Raw genomic sequence first — 10,339 nt, forward strand, 5'->3', positions numbered from 1 at the left:
AGGGACTGTCTGGTGGGCAGTCACCCACTGTGAACTGGACCAGGGCAGAGGACTGTGCACTGGGGAGAAGGTACAGGGTCAGGGAGACAGCGGCTGCCCTAGTTTAAGACATCCCCTGATGGCAGTGGTCGGAACCCTGCCTCTGAGAAGCTTAGGCTTCTAACTGGGCGCGTGATCAGACAGGGCCTGGGTTTGTGCGTATGTCTCTGTGTGTCCATTTGAGTCAGCCCCTGGAGTTGTGTCCTTTCTGAAATTATGAAACAAAAGGAAGTATACAAAAATGCTCAGGTCCCTAGGTAAGGAGACCAAAATTGAGAAACTGCAAAGACTCTTAGATACACCTAGTTAAATCCTCTTCTGTTACAAGTGAAGAAACAGGTGCAGGGAGGTAAGTGACTTCCCCAGGATCCGACTGGCGACAGAGGTGAAACCAGAAAGCAGGTACACAGGCCAGGGCTCATTCCATTTTAAGTTGAAGCTGCTGTCGACCCTGCTTGCCACACAGCTAGAGAATTAGAAGCCATGATAACCTTGCTGGGCCCCTGGGGGTGGGGGTAGGAACAGTTGTCTTAGGCACATCATCAGATAACTTGAAAGACGTTTGAGGGACAAATGGGAGCCACCCGCAGCGTCCCATGGAGAGTGAGCACCCAAAGGTGAGAGAGCTAGGGGCAGAGGGTAGAAACAGAAGGATGTTACTCAGGGTGCACACAGCTCCTGGTAGCCACTACACTGTCATTCCGTGGAGTGTGTCAGTGGGGAAGGTAAGGAATAGTGCCACCCTGTTGAGGTTCCAAGGGAGGAAACTGGAGAAGGGTTGGTGGCTCACTCAAGGGGGCATATCTAAGTGGTGAACTTGGTACAGCACCCTGTGGCTCCCTGGCTCCCTGGCTCCCTGGCTCTAGAGGAGTCCGGGTCCTAGGCCGTGTGGTTTTCTACAACAGAAGCAACTCTTTTATTACTCACCCTCTACTTCCTCCTGTGAGTCACCTACAGCATCTCAGCTGGAAAACAAGCAGAGGAAAAGGCTTCGTAGTTTCAGCCGAGTCTTGGCGACTGGAGTACATGATCCATTATAAGGATTCCAGGACAGGCAGCAGGGTGGTTACAGCCACAGCTGCATCCCAGAAACGGCTACTGTCCTCAGAGCTTTGTTTCAGAATCACTGACTACAAAACATCTATGCAGGCCCCTCCTACATAACAGGCATGTCAAGACAAAATAATGGGCCAAACGGAAGAACAGGTCAAAGTTCCAGAACAAATACAACTAAGCGATGAAGAGACAGCCAACCTATCAGATGCACAGTTCAAAATACTGGTGATCAGGATGCTCACAGAACTGGTTGAATTCGGTCCCAAATTAGATGAACAAATGAAAGCTATGCTGAATGAAATGAAGGAAAATGTATAGGGAACCAATAGTGATGGGAAGAAAACTGGGACTCAAATCAATGGAGTGGACCAGAAGGAAGAAAGAAACAACCAAACAGAAAAGAAAGAAGAAATAAGAATTCAAAAAAAATGAGGAGAGGCTTAGGAACCTCCAGGACATCTTTAAACGTTCCAACATCCATTATAGGGGTACCAGAAGGGGAAGAGGAAGAGCAACACGTAGAAAACTTATTTGAACAAATAATAAAGGAGAACTTCCCCAATCTGGCAAAGGAAATAGACTTCTAGGAAGTCCAGGAAGCTCAGAGAGTCCCAAACAAGTTGGACCCAAGGAGGAACACACCAAGGCACATCATAGTTATATTACCCAAGATTAAAATGGAGAGAATCCTAGAAGCAGCAAGAGATAAGGGGACAGTCACCTACAAAGGAGTTCCCATCAGACTGTCAACTGATTTCTCCAAAGAGAGCTTCCAGGCAAGAAGGGGCTGGAAAGAAGTATTCCAAGTCATGAAAGGCAAGGACCTACATCCAAGATTGCTCTATCCAGCAAAGCTTTCATTTAGAATGGAAGGGCAGATAAAGTGCTTCTCAGATAAGGTCAAGTTCAAGGAGTTCATCATCTCCAAGCCCTTATTATATGAAATGTTAAAGGGACCTTTTCTTTCTTTCTAAGAAAGAAAAGATAAAAAACATGAACAGTAAAAAGACAGCAAACTCACAATTATTAACAACCACACCTAAAACAAAAACAAAAACAAACCAAGGAAACAACTAGAACAGGAACAGAACCACAGAAATGTAGATCACATGGAGGGTTAGCAACAGGGGAGTGGGAGGAGGAGAGAGGGAGAAAAGGTACAGAGAATAAGTAGCATAGATGGTAGGTAGAAAATAGACAGGGAGAGGGCAATAATAGTAGGGGAAGTGTAGAAGCTAGAGAACTTATGATACATGGACATGAACTAAAGGTGGGGAATGTGGGTGGGAGGAGTGTGCAGGGTGGAGGGGAATGAAGGGGAATAAAAACAAAATGAAAGTAAAAAAGCATCTGTGCGTCTGCACACCTCACTTCCCTGTGGCTTGCTGGCACCCTGTGGCCAAAGCCCCGGGAAGGTGCCCTGAGTCCCCACCTTCCCAAACTACTCCGTTCTTCTGGGTCAAAGCCCCAACTAAGGCAGTCTGTTGATGACTAGAATAAAGAACATGGGCTTTGGTGTCAGCAGCCTGGGCATCTGAAGTAACTTATTTAGCTCCTGAAAATTGGATTTTTAAGATCTAAACCGAGAGCAACTGTGTCTCTCTTATGGAGTCAGACCTTGGTTGTGTGTGAGGCGCCCGCACAGATGCACAGCAGGCGTGGAACACACAGCACTTTCTGCGCTGCTTGTCTAGGGTTGCAGGGCTCGGGGACCAGGTGGAAACTGCAGCTGCTCCTTGCCGAGACAGGGAATGCTATTTTCCAGGTAGCCCAAGATGGAGCTCAGAATGTAATTCTCCCACACAAAGATCAGTCTGCCTTCATTATTGGTTAGATAGCTTTTTAATGAACCGATGTGGGAATGTGACCTCCAGGTCTGTTTTCACCATCCTGTTCCCAGCACCTGGTAGAGTGGGCACTCGGTGAACAAGGGCTGAGTGTGTGGACAAATTCGTGTTGTTTATGGGAGAGAAGGCATTTTGAATGAAAGAGAACTGGCTTACCAAAGAGTATTTGAAACATAAGGAGTTCCTAAGTTTGGTCTTCTTACAGACTCTCTTTGAGGCCAGGCTCAGAGAAGTCAGGTTAGTGTCCAGGGAGGGTGCCTGACCTGCTAGTGGGTCCGTCCACTCAGCCATGCTTGACCTGGATCCTGGGTCTGACAGCTTCTTGGCTCAGAGAAATGACAAGCTACGGTCCTTCGTAGAAATGATTCTGAGGGGGAAGGTCTTCCAAGGAGATGTCTGAGGGGCTGTTAGGACTAGTAAAATGGAGAATCAGCTTTGACCTTGGCAACTTCATCCCTACCCCACTCTTCCAGACGCTGAGGGCACAGTCGGCTGAGGAGGAGGAGCGGTTTGTTTTTGCCTCTTAGTCGTGCACATTGCCCCGCCACCTCACTCTCTTTCTCTGCTTTTATCCCCATAGCTCTCTCTCATACTCACACACACAGGCATGCATATACCTATGAATTTTGATATCGATGCTACCATTTTAACTCCAAAATCTGTTTTTAAAATGTGAAGAGGTCTGGCCTATTCACTGTTGTCTCGTTGCTGAAGTTGTCATGAAACTCAGTTCCCTGTCGCTGAGACAGTAGCTCCTCGTGTCTCTTGGGAGCTTGGCAGGGACGGGGCCTCCCCATTGAACCTCTGGGAAATTGCGGAGGCTGTGAGAGCTGTGGGCTCAGTCTGTCAGGGCCCCAGGGCATCAACCCACTCCTCCTGGGGAGGGCGCGCCCACGGAGCTTGTTTGCTATCACCTGGAGTGTTGCAGCGTTCAGATCCTCTTGCTTCCTTCCCCAAACGCACTGAAGACCTACGAGAGGAATCAGAACTCGGAATCCCTCAGTGAGAGACAAAGTGTTTGGCCTTAGCTTTTTTTATTTCTAAAACAAGAATCTTCACTTCCCAGAACCAGGCTGCCTGATATCATTATCTGTGAAATGGGTGGAGAGTAAGAAAATTGTATTTCTCTTCACGGGTGGGAAATCAGGTCATTCTCTCCAAAGGGGCAGAATACCTTCCTGGACTGTGGAGAGCAGGCTCCGGTTTCTAACCCCCTCTCCAAACCTGCAGAGGAAAACTGCAGCTGCCTACTATTGAGTATCAGGGGGGAAAGCTGAGATATTTTTAACATAAGGAATATCAGTGAACAGAATGCTAAGGGAACTAAAAACCTTATTCCAATAAATATGAAGCATATGCTCAGCCTAAAGCAGACCCAGCTTTTGCTATATACAAATTTCATGAAGGAAAAAAAAGATGTTGGAAACTACAGAAATATCTGGCTGTAAGTGGGCTACAACTACTTGCTCCAGGAGACCTGGAAGGTTGCAGAGATGGTATGGAAAAAGTGACCCAGGCACGTGGGGTCCTTGGACATCTGGCCAAGCAGGCCTGGGGATCATCCAGAGCCTTCTGGGGTCCTAGGGGTACAGGCTTTAGATGGACATCCCTTGCCCCACCCCCCACACAATTCTTGTTTGCAGTGCCAGGGTGTCTGTGACCAACCATTGAGCACCGTCATCAGCTTTACTACCTGGAGTCCTCCAACAGGGAAACCGCCCATCTCAGGGGCAGAGGTTCCTGGGAAACACCACACTATGGGTTTTATGCGGCAGGCTCTTCATTTTGCAAACAGAAAGGCACTTTGTATTCATCTCATTAGCGAGGTTCTAGTAATTGGGGATATTAGTTTTATTGCTAAACCTGACAAATATCTTACTCTTTCCCGTAGTGGGTAATTGCACCCCCAGCAGCCTCTCGTTTTGTGCTGCCAGATGGGAAGGATGTGTTTGCCACTTTCATTAATACAATGAGTACCTCAGCCTCGCCTCCCCTCCCCCGCAGCAGTCTCGGGGATGGGTAGGGAAGAGGAGACCCAGTGAAAGTCTTCTGGGGGCCCAGGTCCCTGGGGGCCCAGGTCCCTGCGGCCCAGGTCTTGGGAGGGCTGCCCAGGGTCCAGAGAGGGAGGGGAGGGCTGCCACGTGCTAGCCACGACAATAAAACGGCCGCCAACAACAACCGTGTGGTTGAGGAGAAACGTCATTATACTGCTTGATGCTCCCTTCACCCCAAACCGCATCTCGGTCCCGAGCACAGGGCACCGCCCTCGCTCTCGGGGACAAGCAGCCCGCCACCCCTCTGTTCCCACTATCCCTCGCTATCACCCAGCTATCTACGCTGTCCCATCTGTCTCCCATCTGTCTCCGCTGGCCCCTCTGTACCCTGCTGTCCCCGTTGTTCCCATGCCAGCTCTCCCTCCAGGGCGACGGCTCCGCTGCCAGGGACCGGGGCCCTCAGGGAAGAGGACGCTGTCAGGTCCGCAGGCGGCGTTGGAAACGCTGCCCTTTTTCCTCGGAGCTGGAGCTGGAAGGACGCTCAGCCACCCAGCCCCTGCTGCTCTCCAAACCCCCCCCCTCCGCCCCCTCCGCGAAGGGGGCGCTCTGCCAGAATTCACTGCGTTCCTGCCTCCCCGGCCATCGCAGCACCGACTGGCAGACGGGGTTCTGATCCGCTTCTCCCCGGAGAGATCTCTGCACGGGCAGGGGCGGTGTGGGGGTGGACTGCAGCTTGTGTCTCTATCCCTTTCTGCTGGTCCCGAAATGAGACCTGGGATACACTAACAGCTCGCTGGCCGCTCCCAGATGTCAGGGACAGGGCGGGCGCCGGCCACCGCAGCAGCTGGGGGAAGGCGAAGCTAAACAGGGCGCCCTTTCCACTCTTCCCGGCTCTGGCTCGCAGAGCCAACGTTAAGGACTGGTCCAGAGAGAAACCACCTCCGGGATGGCCGTACGCCATCCTAGGAAGGAGTCTACTGTTGTAGAATGAAAAACAATTTTTAAGAATCACCCTTGGACATATCAGGCAGGAGTGGCCAGAGCCACGACCCTGGGCAGATCTATCCCGGACATCACGTTCTTTCTCCCCATTTCGTCTCACCGCCTGGTACCGTTTTTGGCCAGAGGTGGCGCTGCTGGCAAACTCTTGCTTTAAAGACAGACCCATACACCGGGGTTTGGAAGACCTTGGGGAGCGGAAGCCCGTGGTCCCTAATCCGAGCTGCGTCACCAGAGGACCGGCAACTTGGAGCTTCATGTGACCTCTGTAAAGTAAGAACGATACTTCTTCCTGAGACTGGAGTTTCTGAAGCAAAGCTAATGCAAATACACGAGCTTTTCCCCTGACTAGCGTGAACTCACCCATCCTTCTCCAGGTCTGAACCCAGACCTCTTTTCCCCCCAGCAAGATTTCCTTGGCCATAGCTGTGCCGGGTCATCGTGGAGAGTGCACTGCCTGTCTCATTTACTGATCACTAATTAGCGTGGTCCTGCACAATCGGAAGTGTCAGGGTTGCTCCCTCAGGGGCCTGCTGCAAAGTCTTTTATTATTTGGACCTCACTCGAAACGGACAGCCTTCTTAGGAGTTCCTGAGAAATGGGTAGAAGCAACACACTCTTGTGTGGTATACGTTGCCTTTATATACAAAGAGTCCTGCCAAGCACTTTTTGTGTGTGTGTGGGTAGATGCAACCAATTATCTTCTACTGTAGAGAGTATATCCTGACATGAACTAGACCTCTAGGTCCTTAGGAACTGCACTAACGTGGTCAGCCCTCGAGCCTTCTACCAGGGCACCAATGTAATGGACGACTATGATGTTCTACAGGATATCAAGACAATCAAGGTTTCTCTAAGGTTATGACAAAGAGTAGAATTAACAGGGAAGGAGTGCTGTTGTCCCTGCCATGGGAAGACAAATTGCTTCGGATTATCTCTGGCCATAGGAATGGGGAGTGGGAGAGAATTCATTAGACAGGTATCTGTATACCAGCTTCCAAGTGTGGCTGTGGTTTTGCTCCAGCAAAGTCACCACCCACAATCAGCTGCAAATGGCACCGCTGATTAAGTGTGTGATACTCTATCCGCATCCTTTCTCCACAGCCACATGGCTTTTGCAAGAGCCGGGAAGGAAGTTAAACCAGAATGGGGTTGGAATCACCACTCTGCCTCTTTCAAGTCTTTAATGGTGGTACTAACTCCGTGATTCCTTTAAAATAGTGTGTTTGCTGTTGGATTACTAGCTTGGTGGGGTGGGGAGTGTTGGGGTAAGGCAGTTCTAGGCTAAAATTGCCCTTACTCTGTGGGTCAGGGAACCAGCATGAGGATTCTTCTACTTTCTAAGTATCTCTATTCCAAATATATGAAATAGATCCCTGGTCCCACTAGACTTGGATGAAAACTGTATCTCTTATTTGACTTTCATACTCTGACTGGTGAACCAAGGTGGTGTTTCAAGTTTTACAATTAGAATCAGTTCAATTTAGTTCTTAATGCCTGGAAGAATTCAGCATCCTCTGAGACCTCCTGAGGGGATATGGCTAGGGGGAGGTTGGGCAGGTTGCTTGTAATAAATCCACTTTAGCGTTCATGTTCTTTAGCATTTAGACTTTTCACTCTGTGATATGCTAAGGAAGTTCTGGAATTTTGCTCTTGCTGGCTATAGCTCACTGTTGAGATTGGCCAACCTTGCTGACTATTAATACCACTACCCAAGTACTCAAACCATAACATTAAAACCCAGTTCCCAGTTGTACACCCGTTAAAAAATTAGCTAGTCAGTCCTGGCTGGTGTGGCTCAGTGGATTGAGTGCTGGCCTGTGGGCCAAGGGGTCGCCCGTTCGATTCCCAGTCAGGGCATATGCATAGGTTGTGGGCCAGGTCCCTGGTTGGGGGGCACATGAGAGGCAACCGCACACTGATGTTTCTCTCCTACTCTTTCTCCCTCCCTTCCCCTCTCTCTGAAAATAGATAAATAAAACTTGAGGGGCGGGGGGGAAGATGCCCAGCTGAGCCCAGCCAGTCCAGCCTAAATCATCCAAGTTCTAGCAGACCTGCAGACCTGGGAGAGCAAGCAGTTGCTCTAAGATATTAGACCTTGGAGTGCTGAGACCTTGGAGTGGTGAATATACAGCATTAATGTGTTAGCTGTTTTTTTTTTTTAACACTAGCATTAAAAAAACCAGGGGGCAGAACCTCAGAGACGCTGGCTTACAGGAACAAGGGGAGGAAGAGGTTAGTAGAACCAGGAGAGACTAGCTATAGGAGAGGCTGTTTGGCAAGATCTGTGGCCTTTGTAGAGGATTATCTATTCCTCTATCAGAAGAAAAGATAGTCCCTCCCTATGGCCCTTATTGTCAGAGCCTCAAAGAGATCCAGCTGGCAGAGGAGAAACGTGGTGATCAGAGCCCGGTCCCAGCATCACGAAGCTAACGAGGAGGTGGGCTTGCGGCGGAGGGACAACAGCTTCATTGGCACAGTCTTCCCTTTCAGCTCCTGGACCCACGCGCACCTACTGAGCACGTTAGGACTTCCATACAGCATCAAAATCAGCTCCATGTTTCCACCTTTTTACAAAAATCATTCTCATTTTCCAAAATGAGGAGCCACAAAATCCAAAGAGCAATTGTATTTGTGGGAGAGAGTCTCACTATTTCTGAACTATATTCATTACAGATCAAATTTCATTGTAGTCCCATTGGAATATTCTGTTTTCAAACACTATCATTTGAGCCTATTTTTTTTTCCTTTGTTTCCCTCAGTTGGTTCAGAATTTGGGTTGGGATGAGAGGGGTATTATATATTGGCTTTCTTGAACATGAATAGTATGCTTAACTTCAACAAGTTTATTAGCCACTGTGCCAATTATATCCATTCCTAGGAGGAGTATAAGTGAGTTCCAGCTGCTGTACATCATCCACTTATATTGTCAAACTTTTAAATTTGCCTGTTTACAAATGAGAGATTTTGTCTCACTATTGTTTAATTTACATTTTTCTTATGGGAGAGGCTAAACGTCTTTTACCTATATTGATTGGACTCAGGTTTGCTCTTCTGCTCTTATTTTTGCCTATTTTTCTAATTTTTTCTTCTTAATGATTTGCTGGAATTCATTTAAAAATTTTATCAAACACATTTGAAACATATAGATGAGACTGGAGGACAACATAAAAAATCTTCATATGCCTACCACTCAGCCTAATTAAATTGTCTTCTTTTTTCATTGTCGAATTTCCTTCAGATTTTTTAAGAGAACTAAAGCATCTATACTTGATATCCTTTTGGCCCCTTTCCCCAGTTCTATTTCTCCTCCCCAGTAATCACTATCCTAAATTTTGTGTTTATCATTCCCATGCAAAGATTTTATACTGAGTAGGAGTTATATTCTGAATACTAATCCTTTGTTAATTTTATGCATTCTGAATTGCAAATACCTCCTCTCATTCTGTGCTGTGTTTTTCGCTTTGCTTATGGTACATTTTGATATATGAAAGTTTTACATTTTAATGTGACCATACTTATCAGATGTTTCTTTCATAGTTTGTGTTTTTTGCATTATATTTTTAAAATCCTTCTTCTATCCTTGCTGCACTCTTCGTGATTGCATGTCTTCTCTTCTTGCTGAAAGTCTGTGCTCCCTTGGGGAAAGGGTCATGGTTTATATACTTCTTTCATCCTCTGCAACGTTAGTTCCAGTAACTCCCAATGGGTCGGTCAAAAGATCAGAGTGGTGGAGAGCCCTGTGTCTTTCTCTGCATCTCCAGCTCTAGCTGCTGCCTGCTGGAGTCACTAGCTTTCGTCCTTCCTCTCTTCTCTTCTCTCTTCATATCTGTCTTTTCCCTTACCAACCTCTTATGCAGGACTCACAAGTTTAGAAGAATATCGGTTACAGCTAAGAACTATTAACAATTTAGGGGATTAATGGACTCACAAGTGGAGAATCTTCAGACTTCAGCTTTGATCGGCAGCTCATTGACACAATCATAAAGGGGCGGATATGGTGTCTCTGTCTTTTGTCCTATTTCCTGCTGGGTTGGCTTTATTCTCTAAGCTTGTCCTCCCTTGCAGCCATAGTCAGGGTCTGATGCCTAATTCAGGGTTGCTCAATCTAACAACAGTGACATTGGGGCTGAAAAATTCTCTCTTGGAGGAGAGGGGCCTGTCCTGAGCATTGCAGGGTATTAAGCAGCATCCCTGGCCTCTACCTGTCAGTCATCAATAACAACCCTCCTTCCCACCCTGAGCTGTGACAACCGAAAGCTTCTCCAGACACTGCTGAATGTCTTCTGGGGGAAGGGTAAAGTCACCACTGGTTGAGAACTTCTATCCTAATTATCTGAGCCTGCATCATCTATCTGGTCCTGACACAATGAGGGTCTGCTGAGGTGGAAAAGTGCTGATTGG

Source organism: Sturnira hondurensis, unplaced genomic scaffold (genome assembly GCF_014824575.4).
Source record: "Sturnira hondurensis isolate 20B ecotype Veracruz unplaced genomic scaffold, ASM1482457v3 Scaffold0024152, whole genome shotgun sequence".
In the NCBI taxonomy this organism is placed as follows: domain Eukaryota; kingdom Metazoa; phylum Chordata; class Mammalia; order Chiroptera; family Phyllostomidae; genus Sturnira; species Sturnira hondurensis.